This window comes from Jatropha curcas, chromosome 1 (assembly GCF_041381405.1).
Source record: "Jatropha curcas cultivar XTBG-Jc1 chromosome 1, XTBG_Jcur_1.0, whole genome shotgun sequence".
In the NCBI taxonomy this organism is placed as follows: Eukaryota; Viridiplantae; Streptophyta; class Magnoliopsida; order Malpighiales; family Euphorbiaceae; genus Jatropha; species Jatropha curcas.
In genome coordinates this window covers 19,867,296-19,875,620 of record NC_143151.1, presented here as the reverse complement: position 1 = coordinate 19,875,620, position 8,325 = coordinate 19,867,296, and positions in this window count along the sequence as shown.

Below are 8,325 nucleotides of genomic sequence, written 5' to 3'. Positions count from 1 at the left end.
TTCATACTCAGTCTGGCCCTGTCTCTGTGAACATTGCTTTAAATTAGAATTAAAATCACCTTCTTCATCCCATGTTTCTCCATTTGATCCAGCTGTGCCCGTCCCATCATTTAAATCACCCTCTATACCATCTCCTATCCCATCAGTAGATGGAGCCTCACCACCAAATGCTAGTCTATCAGTATCATCTAGCAACCCACTTGATTTTTCCTTCTGTAATTCTTGAAATGCTGTACAGATTTCCTTCACAGCTTGGGCAAAATACTTCGTCTTACCTTGGCATCGAGCTGACAATTTATTCATTAATTCACTAGTAAACACCTGAATATCAGCAGGTGCAACAAAAGCTCTGCAGCAGAACAAAAGCTAAGTAATGAGGAATAGACTCTAACCTTCCATCAAGTAATGTACTATGGCAGGACTAAACTAGTATATTTTCCCCCATGATGTTTCAACTTCTTTTTTAAAAATTTTCGTTTAGCTAGTATAAATTTACGATAGGATGATGACAAGATAATGACAACTGAAAGAGCTTGCACTGGATAGTCTACGGAAAGTTGTTATGGTCCTAAAGCATATTTCATACTTACAGCAAAACTAAGCATAATAAAAACTGCAAACAGATTACAGAAAAAATAAATTTGGAAAACCTTTTCCTTTGCCATATCTAACAGTGAAAACAAAGTTCATTAGAGACTTCATAACTCTTCTTCCAAAAACAAGCAGTGTTCCCTGCCCCCAACCTTCCATGGAATAGGGGAAAAAAAGACAAAATTGAAAAGTAAGCAATGTCAACCCAGTGTACTATGGTATGTCCATTGCCACTAGTATCAATGAAGATTATCATCATAAACACCCTTTTGCCGACATGCAATAAAATATAGAAGGACTGGATCCACGAGGAATTAACATGCCCAGGGATGATGCATACTTTTATGCAAAATTTTGAAATTTAACATTGGCAGGAAATCTTACAGGCATAACTTTACCAGAAATATGACCATAAAACTGAAATAAATGCACATATGAGTTACTGCAACAACTAACAATCAGCAAGAAATCCTATTCCAACCACTTGTTATTAAAGAGCTTTTATTTTAAAATAAAAAAATTTTAAAAAAAAATACTTACATTTCTTGAGTGCCAAAAAATTGGACAAAATATTTCTTTGGATCAGGGGGTCGCTCCCAATCTTCAGGACGGCTTATCTGAAAAAAAAATATAATAAGTCCAGCTCAAATACTAGCAAGTTAACATATAACCTTAAAGTCTCACCTAAGTAAGCCAAGTGGGAGAAGGAAGCTTTAATCCAATTTGATATCAATAGGCAATTTGTACAAATAAAACCCATGAAACATACAATCAAGGTTAATCTATTACCTTTGAGTTGTCGGTAAACATATCAGAAAAGGCTAGGAAATTACTCAAAATAAATATATCAAAAAAGAAAGATAAAAGGGATAGAAAAGGAAAGATTAAAAGAGGCCCCACTATAAAACTGATCTAAAATAGTAGCCAAACCTAATCTTACCATGAAACCACAAAAAAAAATTATGTTATTTATGCCCAAATATACAACAGAAGTCATACTAATACCAAATGTTCAACAGAAACAAGAAAAAATATCATTTGAACTTTCCCATTAAAATAAAGGAAAAGGATACAAGTGAACTGCACAGTTAAATCCCAAAAACTAAAATATCAACGGAGAAAAATTAAATCCAAAGATATGACGTCCACTTAAATAGCACCCATGTAACAATTTCAAGAGGAGGACAACTGTAACTTCAGTTCCCAGCAAATGGGGAAAGTGACCTTCACATCCAATAATGGGATACCACAAATAGCAATAAATAGGAATATTAGCATGTAATGGTGTCCAATATGAAACCATAACTCCCACATAACCAAAAATTCTGACATAAGTGACCGTGTAGAAGATCCTCCGAGGAATTTTATGGTTGCGCAAATCAAAGAGAATGATAAATAGGCTCGAACCTAGTCAGAAACCAAAGGGATTTATTATTTTGCCTGACTCAAATTTGAACCAAAATAAACCAAAATCCTTCGGCGAAACAATGATATGCAGGTCTACAAGGCACTCAAAGTCAATAATGCAACAGAGCTACTGAAAAGGCAGTATTAAAACTAATTCATAAACATAGGGAATTATTAGATGATGGACATAATCAATTGATCAAAATTGAATGAGCCAAATAAAGCAAAAGGAAAATACCTTGGCAGGCCAAGCAGGGAAACCCTTGACTTTAGCAAGAACGAGATCGCCCAAGCTTAATTGACTCTTCGCCTTTGCCTTGTTGGCTCCTTTTTTACGCCCCGGAGCCATAGGCGTTGCTTGTAATGCTGTTGATGATGGTGTTGATTGCACCAGAACGCAACGAGAAAAGAGAAACCCTAAAATTCAACAAGCAGAATCGAAAACGATCGAATTGAAGAATAAAACAATATCGAATCCAATTGAATAAAAACCCTAAGGAGATACTCAAATAAACCTCGCCGGATATGTCACCGGCGGCAGCGTGCCGGTTAGGGTTCCGGCGACTGGCTCGCTAGGGCATCGAAGGAGAAAAAGCGCGAAGGTTATGCATTAAGAATGTTAGGCTTAAGAGACTGCAGAGAGATTGCAGGTTTAAGCATAAAAGACATTGAGGCGGTCGACAGAAAGTAGATTTTGATAGAGAAGCATTGGATTGGGGCTATTTAGTAAATTTCCAGGGGATCTTTTACGCGGAAGTCGTATTGTCGCCTGTCGGCGTAGTTGCGAAGCTTTTTATCTTGGTTAAATTCCATACTGTACTCTCACATGGGCTGTTAAAGACCTGACTAGCGTTTCACAATGTTTATTTTTCACTCGTTGGTTATATTTATTTATTTATTTAAAATACTAAACATAATAACATAATATTAAATAGAAATATTAATGTTTTGTTTGGATGAAAGGAAGGAGTGATAGTTAAACTGAAGTACAGTAAAATATGGTATGGAAAAATATAATAATCATATTTTTTGTGTTTGTGGAGAAGATATAGTAAACGAAGTTTAATAACATTTTTTGGTTTGATTTGATGGTAAGGAAATGCATCGTAAAATATAAAGATTACGAAAATACTCTTATCATGAAAAATTTATAAATATAATTATGAATAATTTTAGAAATCAGATTTTTTAACCATACTTACATCTCAATTCGGTGAATTTAAGATTGAGTTTCCAACCTCTTAAATAACTTCCAAAAAATCATCATCTCCTTTAAATTCTCACCCCAAACCACTAAACAAACTCTCTTTATCTTACCTTATTATCCAAACTCACCAAATAACCTTCATCCAAACAATATGTAAAGGTATACGTTAATATTAGTTCTTTTAATAATTGTTAGCTATTATAATAGTTGTTTATATAGTGGTTTAATTAGAAGTCTTCAGTGAAATGGTTGTTTAATTTAAAATGACAAAAAAGATTAAAAAAAATAATGGGTATGATTGTTAAAAAATTTTAATTTATTTCTATAAAATGCTAAATATTAGCTAATAAAAAACTCCATCAACCTCTCTAAAAACTATTATAAAAGTTATATTACCAAATGGTACCATTAATAAAAATAAAGTTTTGATTACCGTTAAAAACAAGCTCAAAAGTGGTTGCCGAAAAGTTTACATGAAAAACAAAAATAAAGGATAAATAGTGAAAAATAAATTAAATGACGTATTACTGAATTATTAATTTATAATTTTAAATATAGTTTTTAAAAATAATTATGCTTAACAATTAAGCTTGTCATGATATGTTGTTTGATTTATGTAAATATTATCATCTTCTAGCTAAATTCCCCTAAAAATTTTTATGTTTTTATTTTGTTGATTCTGTAATAATCTTTTAGTCAACTTTTGATTTTTTTTTCTGCCATTTTGTAAAAAACAAATAGAAATAGGCTTTTACTAGTCTACAAAAAGTATAATTTTTTTATCGGTAAAGAAACGTTAACCAAATTACACGTGTTAAAAGGAAAATTTTAAATTATATGATAACCTAAATTTACGAATTGCTTTTACCGATTAAATTAGGTTTACATTAATTAAATTGATATTTTCTGAAAGTAATGTTATTATTTCACTTCCTCTTTATCTATGTTATTCACTTTCTTTCATTCTTCTTAATTGTTAGTTATATCACTTTTTTTTTTTTAGGATAAACTGAATCATATATTAAGAAATAGGAGCTAACTCCAAAGCAACAAGATGGTGCATAGAGGGAGGAACCTCCTCTATAAGGATAAGTTCATTAATATCTAAAGAGAAAGCCTCGAAGGTTAGAGAATGACCTACTGTAATACCACGAATTTTTATTTTTGAAACTTTTGAATTTTTATTAAATTAAAAATCGCAAATTTTGGCCGCGTGGGATGCAAATATAATATGGTCTCAATTCGAGCCCAAATTATCGAATTGGGCCCAAGCCCAAAATAGATTATTCAGAAATTTTCGATTTGAGAACAATTAAAATTTTCAAGAAATAATATGAAACACCAGTGATTAATCTATTATAAATATATATAAATTAATTATCTTAAGATCATATATCATTACTATTAATATTATTATTATTATTATTGAGTAAATAGAGAAAATGTGGCAGAATCTAACTAAAACAATCAAAAAAAATCGAACTGGACCGGGGAATTAAATTGATTTTTGAAAATCACAAGAATAACCTGAAAACCAAGTGAAAAACCTGCAAACCGAGCAAGAATCGAGCCAAATCGTTGAATCAGACCAAACCAGTTCGAATCGAACCGGAATGATCTAGAAACCGACATACTTTCTTTCTTTTTCTTTTCTTTCTCTCCTTCTTCTTCTCGAGTCGCGCACCCCCTCCCTCCTCCCTCTCCTTGCGTCTCCAGCCACAAGACTAATGGTGGTGAGTGGCGATCGACCTATCTCATGCTGCCGGTAATGTCGCCCGTCCTCCTTCGTGCCGATCAAGCCCTCAACAGTGGCGATGCAAGCTCCTCCTGTTACACCTCCTTTGCGACGCGATTGTCTCCTCTACAACAACGCCATTCTTCGCTGAAGCTCGATGGTTTCGGTGATCTATGGCTTAGATCGGTCAGAAACCAAGCTTGAATATGTGTGAATTAATGGTTTGGTCACCGGATGAAGCTTTGATTTCGATTTGAGTTGGTTTAGGATTTTGTGCTAAATTGGGTGTTGAAAGGTGAAATTGATTTGAGATTTGGGTTCCTTGTGAAAATTCGAGTTGAAGGACATGTGAATCGTGAAATTCTGGGCAGAATCAGGTTCCCGGCCAAACATACATGACGGCGACGGCGATGGTCTGACGACACTCCGGCGAGGCTTCAAGAGGCAGAATGCTCTCCTCTTCGTGCGGATCACAGAAATAAAATCCAATTTTCGATCGGTACACTCTAAGACTCAAACTGCGATTTTTGGTATAAATCCCGAACTAATTAATTAATGAATTACTTGAGTATTTAGGTGAATTAAATTGAACATTGCTAAGTATAGTTCTTGAATATTAGTTATAAGATTGATATTGAAATAAGAATTCTAGCTAATAATTATATAAGTGAATTTACGGAATCTTAAGAAATATAAATAGGAGGAATTATAATTTATGGTAGAGGAATTATAATTTATGGTATAAACAGGTAATTAAAGGTGTTATAGAAATATGATTGTAGGTTAATATCAAGTAAAATTTAATTGGTATTATTATTATTATTATTATTATTATTATTATTATTATTATTATTATTATTATTATTATAATATTCTTCATCGAATAACTAGAAATTTTATCTAAAGGTTATAAATTGAAATAAATAAATCAATAAGAAAACACTATATATATATGTACAGTGTAGTTTGACAAGTTAAGTAACTAATAACCAAAACTAATAAATGAATGTGAAAACATTTTCGAATTAGAATTCTTATTTAGAATTTTCTTATTATTTTATATGCTTATAAGGTTCCGGAATATGAAGACAAAAGCTGGAAGCGTGCAGTAGTAGAGATAGTCCTATGAAGGACAATAAAGAACTGTGAATAGTGTTAGATAATTCGCCTCATCCGCCTGCATTCATGCATTCACGGCTAAATGTTATCATGCATTATTGCCATATTGTGATGCACTATTTGTTGATATTAAATATTGCTTGATTACTTGTGATGTGATATTGCTGTGCCTTGTTTGTGTGGAATTGGGATGAAGTGGGTCACCATGGGTTTGTGAGACTGTTTCTGTTATACGGATCCTGATTCTGATTTCTGTTATATCTGTTACTGCTATATGGATCCTGATTCTGATTTCTGTTAGCCGGGTAAATGGGAGATCGGCGACCCCGTGTGCACCTACTGTTCTGATCTGTATGATATGGAAAACCATGGGTTGGTCTCTTTGGGCGCACCTAATGATCTAGATTTGATCGTTGCCTGCAGGGTGGCCTCCTGTTGTGTGCGCCTGATGATCTAGATTTGAGGGAGACGACCGGGATGCCACCTGTCGGTATAAAAAAAAAAGAGAAAGAGAACAGAGAGAAAGAAAAGAGAATAGAAAAATAATGACAGGACCGATCGTGTGAGGATTATACCGGTTGGCCAGAATGGGGGATTGGCTCCCTGGTGCACATGTGAGTGGATGGGCCATGTGGGAGGACAGTTCATCGAGTTTCGGTGACTCCACTGACTAATTTCCACGTGATGTGATTATATGAAAGTGATAATACTTGTGATTGCTGTTGTATTGCCATTTGTGTGACAAACTGCATGATCATAAAATTAAACGGTAACCAGATAAAAATATTTTCGCATCTGTGTGATTGTGTGGGGTGAAAGGGTTATCTAACCTTACTCATTGAGTTTGGCGCTCACCCCTGCCTACTATTTTTTTTCAGGTAATAGAAAGAAAGGAAAGCCATATGGAGTTGAAACACTTATTGTAGAAGACTGTTAATGATAGAAATGACGATGTAAATATAAAGGTAGAGTTCCGCAATTGTATTCCAGTTGGGTCGTAAATAAATAATAAAAGTCCATATTAAATATATGAACTGTATTTTGGATGCATATGTATCATAAGTTAATGGGCCTGAATCCATAATTATGAATAGAATGTGAGATTTAAATAAGTTAGGCTTACTACGGGTTTCGGGGGCCTTAAGCCCACCCAGGTCCTAGTGCCAGTCCGGCCACGGAAATGGATCGTGACAAAGTTGGTATGTGACCTCCTACCGAGTCGAGTCGAGTCGAGTTGAGTTGAACCAAACCCGGTTGGGGTAGAATGGGTTTATAAGTGGACTTACTTGATTGAGAGAAAAAGATCAAAGTATAAGGGTTAGGATTTATTTGCATTAAAAGATCAAGCTTGGGTATTAAGTTATAGCCTTTTGCCACTTGAGGTACCCTTTAGTAAGTTTCACATCATTTTTCTTGATATTTTGATGGCCTACCCGTGATAATCATTTTCACTTTCCCATTTTCATCCTTATCTTCATCTTCTTCATCTCCTTCCTTTCCTTCCTTTCTCTATCCATTTTCATGATAGTTTAAGGCAACCTCAATTTTCTCCAAGTAAGTAGAATTTCTTGAAGCTTTATATTATTCAACCTCTAATTGAGCTATATTGTAGATAAGTTATAAGAATTCTGATGTGTATAGGAGAAGGGAGTTCAAAGATTGTAGAAAAAGGAAGGTAAAGAAGAGCTCAAGCTTTTTGGAGTGGAGGTTTGACATCTCTTTTCATTTACCATTTTCTTTGCATGAGAATTTGTGTGGTGTGTTGATAATGAGACAATCTATTGCTTCATGTTGAGTGGGAGGACTGGAAATGGTGAGAAAACAGGGGAGGAATTGAATATATAAAGGCAATATTGAGTTTATGCTGAAACAGGTTTTTCTAGAAAGGAACCAGTGACTTCACCTTGATTTTGACCTTATTTAATGATGGAATTAGGAAGTGTCATAGAAGGGTTATTTGTTCCTCTATGTGTTAGCTTTACATGGGTTTTTGAATCATCCAAATCGGAGTTGTATATTGAGAGATATGACCAAAAGAGTACAAACTGCGCAGGCTGGAAAACGCGACGCGCGCGCGCGAATTGCATGACGAGCTCGCGAATTTCACCTGAAAACACACTGACTCTCATTTTGCACTTCTCGCGCTCGCAACTTTGCACTGCGTGCTCGCGACTTGTGCCCGAAAACACACTGACTCTCATTTTGCATTTCTCGCGCTCGCGACTTTGCACTGCGCGCTCGCGACTTTCACCTGGAAACTCACTGA